We start from the raw sequence: 14,152 nt of genomic DNA, 5'->3' as shown, positions 1-14,152 counted from the left end.
CCACTAAATATGCAATATGAATTAGAAAACAATACAGTTATTGGCTGTGCAAAGTACAGGGCATTTGCAATTTTTGTCAACAGTCAATTCAAAGTTCCACAGTGAGCTATTCATTATAAAGCCCTTGAGTGTGGACAATATTTAACAGTCATTTCCGTTCCCAGGAATAGACGCAGCACACAAGTGGAACTGCTGACTTGAGGTCAGTTGGTGGCATATATTTCAGTGCTTCTGTTAAAGCAACTCTAAAGCAAAATAGGAGGCAAAAGGCAAAGATCTTTATATCCAAATAGTAATACGCAAGGATGCTGAAACACGGAGGATGGAACAGACCCTAATTTCAATTTAGGCAGGCGGACTTTCTAATGGAATATCAGATGCAATCATCCCAGAATGCACCTCTTTTTGCCTAATAATCGGTCACTGAAACAAAGCCTCCATTGAGTGAAGAGTGACTGTAATCGGGACCACCAAACTGCAAAGCTTTCCAGCTATAATTAGCTCCCTTCTCCATCAAACACGGTCTTACGCTGACTTACAAGCAAGCTTCTGCGGTAAAACAAGTGCAAGAGGGGGGGCATTCCGGAGAGAAAAGCACAATTTTTGATGAGCCGTCATTGCTGTATGAAGTTAGGTGGCATTGAGTAAAGTGTAGGTGGTTGTTCAAACCTCACAGGATTTGACGCCTTTGATGCTAGGCCCTTAGCTTGGCCTTGTTTTTGGACTGTGGCTTTGATGCTATGTCAGTCCTTAGCTTGGCCTTTGCCATGACCTTTGATTTTTGCAATCCGGAGATGGAATAAGAGCTTGCTCTGTCCACTCCACGCATCGGCCCGGTATTGCAGTACCTCCGGGAACGGTGCATTCGCAATGATCGCAACAAGGCTATAGGGCTAGGACCTTAGCTTAGCCTTTTGGCTGAGAGTAAGTGTCCTGGCTCCTAGGCTTTGTAGCGTATAATGAACTGACCGATAACGGATAATGGATAATGAATAACGAAGATAGATCAATAACCCTTAAAAACCCCAAACCCCCTGACAGGTAAGCTCCTGGGGAGAAATGTGCAAATGCGCAGGTGACAGGATTGGGGGAAAAAAAGCGTGGGTTGACACGGGAATATGTTAGAGGGTGCATTTGCCAAGAGTGGTACTCAAATCTAAAACAACCTTGTACATTTTAAAAGTAACCAGTAGGGGTGGGCGGATCGATCCAAAATATCAATATTATTGATACAAAGCGAGGACTTCAATCTGATCAATACTATTGTCTTGGGACGGATACTTCACTCCTCCACCAATTTCCTCAAAGCGCTGTTTCTTTATGTAGCTAGAGAGAGAAGGGCTGCGCTAACCCAGCACCACTGGCCATGGGTTTTAATCCGGCCCACGAGACATAGCCTAAAGGAGCACAAGAGAAAGGCGAGCTGCAGTTTTAAATATGTCCACTTGATCACTCTTTCTATTTCTGTCCGTCCAAGGTTTTCTCTTTTTACTTCTCTCTTTTTGTCCTTCATCATCTTTCTTTTTCTTTAATCTACTACTGAAATGAAATGATCTGCATTTATATAGCGCTTTTCAAGTCAATGACTTCCCAAAGCACTTTACAATGTGCTCCACATTTCCCAATAGCGGCCTTGCAGCCATGTAAGGCGCTAACATGCTTATTGGGGGTATTAGGGGTTCAGTGTCTTACCCAAGGACACATCGACATGTAACACGGAGGAGCCGGGATTCGAACTGGGATCCCTTGATCCCAAGACGAGCGCTCTACCTCCTGAGCTACTGCCTCCCCAACTCTGGCCCCCGTGAGGTTTTTTTGTGTAGCATGAGACCCCTAGCTAAAATGAGTTTGAAACCCCTGCTCTAAGCCTATGCCTGAGTGTGCGACTGTCAGGCACACTTTTAGCACCTCTCCCTAACTGGTCTGCTGCTGCATCCTGAATTTATGCACCCACCCTTACCAGGAGCTAAAAATGACAGAGGCAAATAGGGAGTGCTGTGTGGTGTGGACTTTTTTCTGACGACAAAAAACAACAATGCCACGTATAATTTGTGTGGTAATGTGGGCTGCTACAGGGGCAACACCACAAATTGACATACACACACGCACAAAGGCCAAGGAACTGCAACCAAAAACATGTAAACAAATTAACTGTTCTTGAACAAAAAAAAACTGTCAATCTTTTGTCGCTATGGCAACAGAGACAATGAGAGACAATTGATACATTTTGGGCATTACTGACTTTATTTTCAGATTATTGTGCAATGGAAGGTACTTAAACTGTCTTGTTGACATTGTAATGCAGTAATTGTATTTCTGTTCCATTGTTGCCTTTTTGGTATGACTCTTAGCTTTAGTTCTGAAGTAGTTGTGATAGAAATACTTCCATTTATGATTTTGTACTTTTAAAGTTTACAATATAGTAAATGAGTGAAAATGGAAACATTTTACTGCCTAAAATCATTGTTCAGTGTATTTTGAAATTGTGACCCAACTCAATGGGGTAAGGGTTCAATTATTTAATGATCATGACATTTTGAAAAAGTATCTGTATCAGATACTACCTTCTATTGACTTGGATTGGATCTATACCAAAATTTCCATTTATTAACCATCCCTGGTAAACAGTCCTAGATAAGTCCATGTGATTTAAAACTGCTTTACATGTTCATTTCTCAGAATGTAGATAAAGTCAAGGAGTGCACCCCCCTCCAATTTTTCTGCTTGCCAAACTCCCAACTGTCCAGATAACAACGTTCTTAATCTCACTTGCTGTGTTCTAATCTGAGTATGCAACCTCAAGTCTGGCCCAAAGCCCAACGAGCAGAACCAGCCTCCTTTTAATCCTGGCGACACAATTCCAACCCCAGAAAATCGACACAACCCGGTGACAGACGGCACAAGGGGTGAGTGGGTACGCTGGTAGCGAGTACGCCACTTGGAGGTGTCACTGGTCTGCTGCAATAAGCCCAGAAAGGCAAGGAGAAGCGGGGCCGGCAGATGCTCACACATTTTACCTGGGACCAAAATAGATGAGGCTTTCCACTCTAAGAAATGGTTCAAAAATGACCCAAATTTGGGGGAAATGGATAGATAAACTACTTGGAATAATTCAATCTAAATGTTTTTTGTTTTGTCCAAAAGAACCTTATCTTTTGGGAAGTTTTTAGACAACTCAATTTTGTGAATGAGATGGACCCAGATTATTTTGGGTTCCTTTGATAAACGGACCCAATATTTTCAACCAATTTAGCGCTTTTGTTTTACAAACCCACTTTGAAGCTTTTAAACTTATTTTGGAGGTTTTTTTTTTTTTAAATAAACCTTTTGAGGTTGCTTTGTACAATATGAACACATTTTGTGGGATTGCTTGAGCAAACTGATCCATTTATTAAAACTATAGATTTTTTTTTTGCAATAAACAACCATATTTGGGGTTTAGTTTTAAAAAAAACAAACACCCGTTTTGGGAAGTTGTCTGTGCAAAACAACCCAGGAAACTGACCCAAGTTATGACGCTCAAGGACATCACAATTGTGTCAGATGGCTGTGGACCCTATTTGAGCAACTTCTTCTAGGACAGACTATTTACTTGACTTGATCTAATGCAGTTTTAGTCAAATAGAATATGTACAATTAAAAATATCAAGTAATAGCTACTGAACCCAATATAGCTCAACTTAATATCACAGTATTCTGTCTTTACAGAAGGGCTAGACTCTGACCTATTTACCCACAAACGCAGCTAAGTCTACAGTATGTATAAATCAGTTAATGTATAAGTTTCTCTCTGCTGATTGTCACAAAAAAGTGTGTGACTAACTTATGTGCTGTATAATAAAAAAAACAAGTAGACAATAAAACCTATAAGGACAAAGGGTTGATATTTGGAAATTGTTTTAAGCTTTCTGTGAAGAACATTAACTATAAACTGTTTACATTAACTTATTTTCAAACGGGTGTTTTCACTAAAACTGAAAGAAATTGTTTTACTTATCATATTGGCTGAGCTTAATAATGCTGTATAATTGAGCATTGTTATGGGAAACCTCAAAATGAATTTGATTATTTTCTAGACAGCAAACGAGCTGAATCAATATTCAGTTTAGCCTCAAATGCTTCTAGACGCAATCAATTAAACATCAAGATATGGATTCCTAAACAATTTCAATTTTCTATTACCCCGTGCATGTTAGGCTCGCAACTGAGTTGCGCCTGTCCTATAATGACTTGAACTGTGTAAAGCCAGGTAAAACACAAGGTCATAAACCCTCGCAGTTCCTCATCCATTAATCAAGCGCGCTTCAGTATTCTGTTTATCACCCACATCACACGGCTGGCATGCTTTAATTCGAGACAGTCAATGGAATTCATAAATAATTATAACTCTCACTCTTGCATTATAAGTCATCAAGGTGAATTAGTATTTTACACAATTTGCAAAAGGCCAAATAAATCTACCAGAAATGTCTTGATTGATATTGTTAGGCAGCTCATCTATTTGAGGGGTGGTGTTACTATATCCAAGCGGCATTTTGCAATTAAAAGCAGCATTGGGTATGCATATGGTTCAGTGAATTATTATTATTATTAAAGATCATTCCTGCATTAAATTAAATTGTCCTCCATTTGGTCTGAGCGATTATTGGAACACTCTTTCTTCTACTACAATGGTTATCAGAACTACCAGGGTAGGTAATGATTTATTTACTTAAAAGTATTGTTTTTTTATTAACTAGTCACAGAACACGTAGTGCAAATATATTGTTAAATATTGCACACGCAGGGGGACACAAGAAATTTAGTCTTAAAGTTGACCCATTTGGCTCTGTGGAGCTGTGATGTTAATAAAGGAGCACAACACAAAATGGCAAATCCAATTAACACAATATGTGAGGCGACCTCCAAAACAGACAGATTTTAGTGAACTGCGATTGTATAGCACTCATTTCTGCTTGGAGGTAAGCGATTGTAGATTTTTTTTTTTTTTTGTCACGTGTGTCACTGATGGTATTATTTTGTCCGAATAGCTCCCGGTTAGCTTCAAGGCTGCTGAGGGCTTTCCTATGTTGTGTGCTCCAGATTGCCACTCACTGTGTGTTATTTGACCAACTATCCTAGCATTAGTAACAGTTATTCCCTGCTCCTTGGTTTGTTGATTCCTGCTGGCTTCGCGTTTATCACCGTAGCAGTTGCAGCTTTTCGTTCCCAGTAAGGCTGGCTGCTTACCGCATGTTATTGATGGGATAGCCTGGTGTAAACGCCGGGTTTGCTGTGTTCCTTGGTTTGTCTATTTCTGCCTGGTTTAGCATTTACAGTGGGACCTCGCTACTTCGCGATTCGTGGATTCAGAGCTTCGCGGGCCCAGAAAATAATAATAATAAAATAAAATCTTTTTTTAAAAAAATATATTTATTTTTTTTAAGCATTTTTGAAGGGGCGTCGCTACTTCGTAGTTCCACGTTCGCGGGTTCAGAGCTTCGTAGGTCTAAAAAAAAAATAATAATGGAATAAAATTAAAAAAAAAAAAAAAAAAAAAACCCCAAACAAAAAAAATTTTATTTAAGCATTTTTGAAGGGGCGTCGCTACTTCGCAGATTTTCACTTTTCGCGGGTGGTTTTGGTCCCCATTAACCGGGACTAAAAAAATAATAATAATTTAAAAAAAAAATATATATATATATATATATATTTATTTTTGTTAATATATATATATATATATATATATATATATATATATATCTATAAAATGTATTTTTTTTTTTTTTTTTGAAGGTGCGCCGCTACTTCGCGGATTTTCACTTATCGCGGGTGGTTTTGGTCCCCATTAACCGCGATAACCGAGGTCCCACTGAATCGCTGTAATCATTGCCACATTTTGTTGTTGGTACCTGGTTAGTCTGCAAGCTCACTGCATGTTTTTTGATCAGCCAGCCTGGCGGTTTTTCGGCAAGGCTGCAGCAGACTTTCATTGATCGGTCCTGGTTAGCCCCACTTGAGCTTTCTAATTGTTATTTTTGCCAGTAAGCCCATTTGGCCGCTGCCCCTTTTTTTGTACCAGTACTGGATTCACCTGCGACAACGCCGGGCATTCCCCACAAGAAATACCAACTCTTTGCTCAAAACACTCCTCACCTCTTTGACTAATTTACACATAAAACAATATTGCGAATAGCTTGCTAGAGTGCTAGTGTTCTTACAATGACATCACAGCTCAGGATGACATGGACAAGACATGCTGTCTTTAAAATGCATTTTCATTGAAAATTAATTGGAACACGGAGAACCCTCGCTACTTTGCGCCTTGTTTATCGCTGGTTAACTGCTTGGTAAATTTTGAACTGAATTGTCTTTATTATCATTGATAAACATATTCTGCATTGTGTTCTTAGCAGACAGAAAATGTTATCACCTTGGCAGGTAAGGGAAGGCTTTGTGAGTTGTGTGGGTGTGACCGTCTGTGTGTTTCACTGTGATAGGCTGGTGTAAGCTTTCAGTCAAAGAGCAGAGTGGGCACACTAATCAATAGGTCCATCCAAAATGAACAGCGACAACTAGCTTTTAAAGGCTCGTTATATTGGAAAGAAACTCAGCAATTATATCTGACTCTGAAGATAGAGATAGAGATAGAGATAGATAGAGATAGAGAGAGAGAGAGAGAGAGATACTTTATTCATCCCCGCAGGGAAATTTACAAAAGAGCAAAAAAAAATATATATGGTGATCAACAGCGGGTGCTCTGTGGATTGTCAGGTTCGGGAAGTGACTCAGAAAGTGTCGAGTAAGAAGAAAATACCAAGAATGCAGGTCTGGCCGACTGCTACAGCTAAGCTACAAACTAACAAACTTCACACCCACCCCTACCTGTATCTCACCAACACTTTATCCATTACCCATGAAACTGATGCCACGGAGTTTCAACTTGTGAGGAAACCACTACATTCGGGATGGTTGTATTTTTTAATCATGGATAACCGGCTCAACTCGATACCTGATGCTAGCATGCAGCTACCCAGCTGCTCTCTAAAACCACTTGCACTAAAAGATGACTTCAAAGTTCAGTGTACTTTCGTGTAATGACAATAAAGACAATTCATTCAACTGCAATTCAGTATTCTGGGTTTTTATTTGTAGAGCTATATTTTTTATTTCGTTACAGTCGTATATTCCAGTCGCTAAGGACGCCATCTCGAGGCAAGTTTGACCACCAGGGGCTTTTTCTAAGGTGCAAAGCTACTTTGCAGATTTTGACTTTTCGCAGGAAGTTGTCATCCCCAATAACTGCAATATCTGAGGGATTACTGTGTACCAATGAAATAAAGATTTTATGCAAAAAGCATGTACAATTTCCTCACATTTTGCATGTTAAAGAATTTGGGATTACCTTTAAGGGCAAACAACAGCAGCGTTGTCGTCCGCTAATTAAGTTCCTGCTGGTAGTTCGATTTTGCAACGACACAGCATCAGACCCCAGCCTTTTGCTTCAAACCATTTGACATCGATTTTACACCGGTGTGGCAGTAAAAGAGACGTCTCCTGAAATGAAGTGGCCAGATGTCCAGCGGGGACACGGCGGCACACAAAAGGGAGTGGCTGGTGGAGAGGGCAACGACCACTTTGCAGTAAGCATAGCACACGCCTTGACTGTCTCCGGTATATGGAAATAGATTAACAGCTATGTTAATTGGTAACATGAGTTTACCTGCATAAATCTTCAGGATATTATCATAAAACATGCGAGCCGCATAGCTTTTAGTGTGAAATGAAATTAATGTATACATGAGGGAAGAATTATCTAGAATATCATAGGTTCAACCAGGCTATACTTGCCCAAGACACAGCAGAGGAAATGGTACCCCTACGACCCTAGTGGTTAAGGGATCCAACCAACCATCATTAGGTTGGGTTCTTTGTGGTTTTTTACTATTTGAAAACATAACCTTGCTATAAGAGACAGTTTTCCCCAGGGCCATCACCACCCTAAACAAGCACACAGGACAGTGAAAGATATATAGCTTTCCTATGTATAGGACAATGAGTATTTCTAATTGATTTATCCAATCTTTTTTGAGAAATATGTTGCTGCTAATGTCATTGCACTATTATTCATTGCATTATTGCTACAATGCACTTACAACTTAAACCAGTCTCCAAGCACTACTATGTGAACATAAATACCTAATTATCCTAACTTCTTTTTTGTTATCTTATTTTTTTTCTTTAGTACACATACAATCTGGAGTGCCATTAAGTAAACAGTTTTACTTTCTTGTTATCAACAATAATAAAGACAACGCTAATTCTAATTCAGTTCCTGTTCTAATTAACTCTGTGATTGATTTCGGATCTATAAACCACAGGAAAGAGTTAAACAATCCTTGATAATTTGTTAATAATGTAGTGTCTCTCTTGATTGTTTAATATTGAGCAGTTTTTTTCTACCTCCCATTTTGGGTACTTCAGAATTTATATAAAGGAATAGCGTGTATTAAATAGCACCTCCTAGCGGAAAAAAATGTGTTTTATTTAAAAAAAAACAAAAAACAATATTGACATATTGCTGTGAGAAAGTATTTGCCTGCTTTCGGATTTGTTTTTTTTTGCATGTTTATCACCAACAGAGGTTTCAGCTCGTCTAACCAATTTTAATATCACACAGAAACAACCCAAGGAAAAACAAAATGCAGTTTGGAAATGTTGATTCAATTTATCAAGGCACATAAAAAAATCAAAACCTATATGGCCCTATGTAAAAGAGTAATTGCCCCCTGAACTTCATAGCGATTTGGGCCACCTTTGGCAGTAATAACACAAATCAAACGTTTACGATAATTGGTAATGATTCCTTTACAATGCTATGGAGGAATTTTGGCCCACTCTTCTTTGCAAAGTTGTTTCAAATTTGCAATTTTGGTGAGTTTTCAAGTGTGAACTACCCGTTTAAGGTCACACAACTGCATCTCAATTGATTTTAAATCCAGACTTTGACTTGGCCACTCCAGAACCTTCATTTTGTTTTTTTTTGTCTTTTAGCCATTCAGAAGTGGGCTTGGTGGTGTGTTTCAAATTGTTATGTTGTTGCATGATCCAAGAGCACTTCAGTTTGAGGGCACGCACATTCTCCTTCAGGATCTTCTGGTCAACACCAGAATTCATTATTCCATCCTGGTCGTGAGGCAGCAAAGCAGCCCCAGACCATCAAATTACTATTACCATGCTTTACTATTGGTATCATTCCCTTTTTTAAATGCTGAGCCATTTTTAAAGCAGATGTTACAGGCTGTGCACCTTTCAAAAAATTTAATTTTTGACTCATCAGTCCACAGAATGTTTCTCCATAAGTCTTACGGATCATCAAGATGCTTTTTGGCAAATGGCAGACGATTCTGTGTTCTTTAGTGACAGCTGTGGTTTTCCCCCTGGAACTCTCCAGTGGGTGACATTTTTTGGCCAATGTCTTTCTTATAGTCGAGTCATGAACACTGACCTTAACTGTGGCCAGCGGGGCCTGCAGTTTCTTGGATGTTTTTCGAGGTTCGTTTGTAACCTCCTGAATAAGCCGTTGTCGCACTCTTGGAGTAATCTTAGTTGGACGACTATTACTGGGAAGGTTTGCAACTGTTCCCGGTTTTCTCCATTCGTTGATAATGGCTCTGACAGTTGTTTGCTGGAGCCCTACAACCTTCAAAATGGCTTAGTGACCTTATCTGGACTAATAGATTCTAATCACTTTTTTTTTTTTAATTTCTTCTGGAATTTCATTGGATCGTGGCATGTCAATTGTGTTCTTGAGATTTTGTAGCCTATTTTACATTATCTAACAGATTAAAATGAAGTGATTTCTTGATTCAACACAGATAGGTAGATATGTTATTATTTTTTGTGCCTTGATAAATGGAATCAACCTTTCAAGATTCCGTATTTCCTTGTGTTGTCTCCATGTGGCAGATACTTTTTCATGGCACTCTAAATAATGGTTCATTCATTTTTGCTTATTTCACACACGTTATTATTTGCACAACACAACAACATCTGGTGGTCAAATAATAAATTCTCCCTTTAAATTGATGTTCCTTTTTTCATACTAAATGATTAGTCTTCAATACTGTTAACACATAAACATAGTAAATAAAAGTCCACTTTAGTTTACCATTCCAAGTCCCTGATTGTAAAATGGCCACTATAAGGCAGAATATATTAGTATCAGCTACCAAAGCTGTTATTGGGATCGATATTAGCAGTACTTGACCATTACGGTTTTTAATGTTTAATTGGTTGACGTGCATGCAAATTAAACTCCTTCCTCTACTGATGTCCCCCAAAAGTGGTATTGTGAATAATATCAATACTTGTATCAGTACTTTGCCCATTCTGGTTCTTAACATTTAGTTGGATGTCGTTCATACGTGATGACCTTTCAATGCGTGTACTAAAAATCTTGTATCGGATTGCTATCAATACTCGTATCAGTCATCGGTCATTATTTGTTTTTGATGTTCAGTTGGATGACGTCCGCGTGTTCAGAGCTCCTTGCTCTGCCGATACCACCCAAAACTGGTAATGGGATGGATATCGATATTGGTATCAATTAAGGGCGTAGGTTTGGTTTTGGCATTGGTGGGGTCGTAGCGCATTTTATAAGCGATCACATCTGTGATTCTTCAACATTGGTGAGGACATGTCCCCTCCGTCCAAAACTACGCCCTTGGTATCCCTACTAACCCAGTACTATCTTAAATGTTTGACTGGATGATGTCTTTGCGTACTGAGCTCCTTCCTCTCAATAAACGTCCCATGAATCAGCTATAAACGATCACACAAGATTCGATCCATTAAAATGAATTATGATCAGCCTTTCCGTAATTGTGTTGGTGACGACTCCCGCATATATTCGCAAACTGCAGTCAAACAAGTGGCACAAAAGATGATATTCAAACATATTAAGCACAACACTCTCCAGAAATGGGAAGATTTAAAAGGAAGTGGTATACTCACCATAACATTCCTTTCTCTCCAGATTCCGTCTACTCCTTTCTCTCTAAGCAGTTTTTTAAGAGACAAAAAACACTCCACGAAAACACTTTTAAGTGTCCATTTCTTGACACTTTTTAGGCTCGCGTGTCAAGTTTTCACATTAGCGTGGCAGAGGGGCTAACCAGCAACTGAATGCTAGTTAAGAAGCAAAGAAAATGCCGCACAATGTCGTCTTCTACACGCCTATAAACAACGAAAAAAGGTGGGAAGGGGTTAAAACGCAACCTTTCGGAAGTCTGCTCTTTTTTTTTCTTCGCCGCTGCGTTGTTTGGAGCAATTATTATTTCCTTTGTGTCAAAATAAAAGATTCGCCAGGAGAGGGGAAAGGGGCGAGCTCTCTTCCATGATCCCCGCGAAACAACAAAAAAAAAAGGAATGAAGATTAAAAGAAAGGAAAGAAAAGCTTGAGTTCCCGTCTCCTTAGCGGATGTTGAGGAGCTGCTGGCAGGCTAAAAAATGTGTGACGTTGTGTGGGTAAAGTCCGCTTCTTTTTGTCAGTTTCCCAATAATGGCGGCGGCCGTTCTCCTGACTCCTGGCAGCATCTCCCCTCCTCTTTCGCGGCCAACACGGGGAGACAGTCTCGCCCAGTGGTTCGTGCGCACTATTACATGGACGCGCATTTTCACTCTAACTCTCTCCTGTTTCGGGGGTATTGCAATTCACGCACATTTACCATTTAAAATTGTATACATATTCTACTAATTTTTAGATTGAGACATGTTCACTGCTAAATACTATTTGCTTATTTGAGTTAGTAAAAGACTTACAATATCATGTCCTTCAAAAAAAGCATAATACATGTATTTACTCTGTATTTACAGATCTGACATCGGTATCGTCACACACCACTGGCTGTCAATGCTGAACTCAAAACATCGGCGACCACATGATGAAGGTGCTGTATCTTCATGTGGGGAAGCAAAGCCCTTCCATAAAAATGAAAAAACGGCCTGTAGAGGGATGGGAACCGCCAGGCTGTACTTGTCCAAGACACCACACAGAGTGGTGCCCCTATGGCCCTGGAGGGTAAAGGAACCATTTCCGTGAATGTGTTTGCGATGTCCGTCAAAGTATAAACTTAAATATTTTTAATAAGTATGTGTTAACAAGGGCAGCGGAGGTGCAGTGGTTAGCGTGTGTGCGGTGCAGTTCTACGGTCTTGGGAACCTCCTGTGTGTGTTCAAATCCAGCTACCGGACTTCCTGTGCGGAGCTTGTATGTTCTCCCTGTGCTTGCATGGGTTTCCTCCGGACACTCCGGTTTCCTCCCACATTCCTAAGACATGCATTTCAGGTGTATTGGCCGGTCCAAATTGTCCCTAGGTGTGAATGAGCGAGCAAGTTGTCAGTCCCTGTGTGCCCTGCAATTGGCTGGCAACCAGTTCAGAGTGTCCCCTGCCCACTGCCCGATGATTGCTGGGATGGGCTCCAGCACCCCCGCAACCCTCCTGAGGATAAGCGGTGCAGCTGATGAGATGAGATGAGATGTGTTAACAATGGTCAACTGAGTTCAAAGAGTATTTATATATTTTTTTCAACAGGGCCTACTTGCTTTTATCATGCTTTTACCCACCGTATTCCGGCCACGGAGCGCATGACACTGGAGGAAAGGGGAAAAAAAATGAAAATATCATAGAAAAAAGAAAATGTAGAAGGAAAAAATATGAAAAACATAAAAGAAAGAAGGAATGAAAAATGGTAATGGGACATAAAAAGAAAATGCAAAATGGGAAAGACAGAAAAAACGAGTAAGAAAATACAAAAAAAGGAGGAAGTTAAGGGAGAAAAAACTAAGGAACGACCGGATAAAATATAAAATAAAATAAAAAAGGTTCCTAAAATATGTCTTAATGAATGACAGTTATTATTACTCGGATTAATATTAGTTTGAAATTAAAAAGGGCTGACGTTTAGTTGACGAAAACAACAACAATATTGACGGTAAAAATGTAACATAATGACAATAACAAAGCAAGAAAAAGAGCAAAAAAAAGCACTACACAATTTACTTGATTTTGAAAAATGTAACATTAGTGTTGGGTGTAATATTGACTAAATATAACATGGTGGCAAAAGCCATACTTATATTAGTGGCATATTATGCATATTCAAACCAAATTAAAAATATATAGCTACCGGTAAATAAATGTAGGGCTAATGAGTCGAAGGATAAAACAGTAAATGAATCATCATTTAAATAATTATTAAGCCAATATTTATTTATTCCCTGTAACCTTTTGGTGACCAATCTCAGATATACTTAAAATCCAACAGTGTGTTTTCCACTATGAATCCACATTTCATGAAATATAAACAGAGGGTTAGCGTTCAAAGTGCACTAACCTTTGCTTGAATAAACACACAAACTCATGTCCAATCACATCGGACACCGTGTCGGTCTCAAGCAATATTTGCACTGCCCAAGTCACACCGAACAAGATTAACCCAGGTCAAAGTTCTAGTTAAAATAATCAGCTTCTGCTTTTTATCCATTTTGTTTTTCTTCTTGCTTTGGCCTAAACAAGCATAAACTTTCAGTTTGCATTAGATAGAGATTACAAACAGGAAGCTCTAAATACATTAGATTTCCCCATGTCACAGTTTTTTTTTTCTTATCCATTTGACCGCATCCCTTGCTCTGGACTTGCAGCTGAAATAGTTTTTGGTCTCATGGGCCAAAGCATTCCTCTGCTCAATCGTTGAGCAATCCCCGACAGTCCCAGTTCCTCCACCCTGTCTAATTCCAATAAATGCTAAGTAGGAAACTGCAAATTTCTTGGCCAATTGAACTGGCTGCCTAACCAGACAAGGGATAGATTCTTATGCCATGATTTTGCAAGCCAAAGCAGGGTTCACAGTTTTTCTTGTGAGGGCCACAAAACCTTTCCCTTCTTTGATCAGAGGCCGGGGTCAGTTTGTAAAAGAAAATGTATGACGGTTGCGGGAGTGCCTAAATGGAAAACTCTTCTAGATTCTTCACCGAACAGAAGTCAGTAAGATAACCTATAAAACTATTTAGAAAGTAAATAATAACCAAATAATACCGTGGGTTCTTCACAGAAAAAAAGTAGGTGGAATATAAACTGCGTTGTACTGTAAACAATCTTAACAGGTCCAA

The 14,152-nt window shown here is 39.3% G+C and overlaps 1 protein-coding gene and 1 pseudogene across 1 annotated transcript in view; one reads left to right on the top strand and one right to left on the bottom strand.

Annotated features, from left to right (window-relative positions):
- The window catches only part of arhgap35a (Rho GTPase activating protein 35a), a 97,399-nt gene extending 85,810 nt beyond the window's left edge, over nt 1–11,589 (bottom strand). Inside the window, exon 1 of the mRNA XM_088345014.1 lies at nt 10,996–11,589. The gene's annotated coding sequence lies outside the window, so the exon portion shown is untranslated. The remainder of the gene's footprint in view (nt 1–10,995) is intronic.
- Nucleotides 751–870, top strand: LOC148358006 (U2 spliceosomal RNA; annotated as a pseudogene).
- Nucleotides 11,590–14,152: the final 2,563 nt, after the last annotated feature.

The sequence above is a fragment of the Urocampus carinirostris genome, chromosome 10 (genome assembly GCF_059441175.1).
Source record: "Urocampus carinirostris isolate Australia breed hairy pipefish chromosome 10, RoL_Ucar_1.0, whole genome shotgun sequence".
Lineage (NCBI taxonomy): Eukaryota > Metazoa > Chordata > Actinopteri > Syngnathiformes > Syngnathidae > Urocampus > Urocampus carinirostris.
The sequence above is the reverse complement of the archived record's forward strand: the minus strand, read 5'-3'. Positions and strand labels throughout refer to the sequence as shown.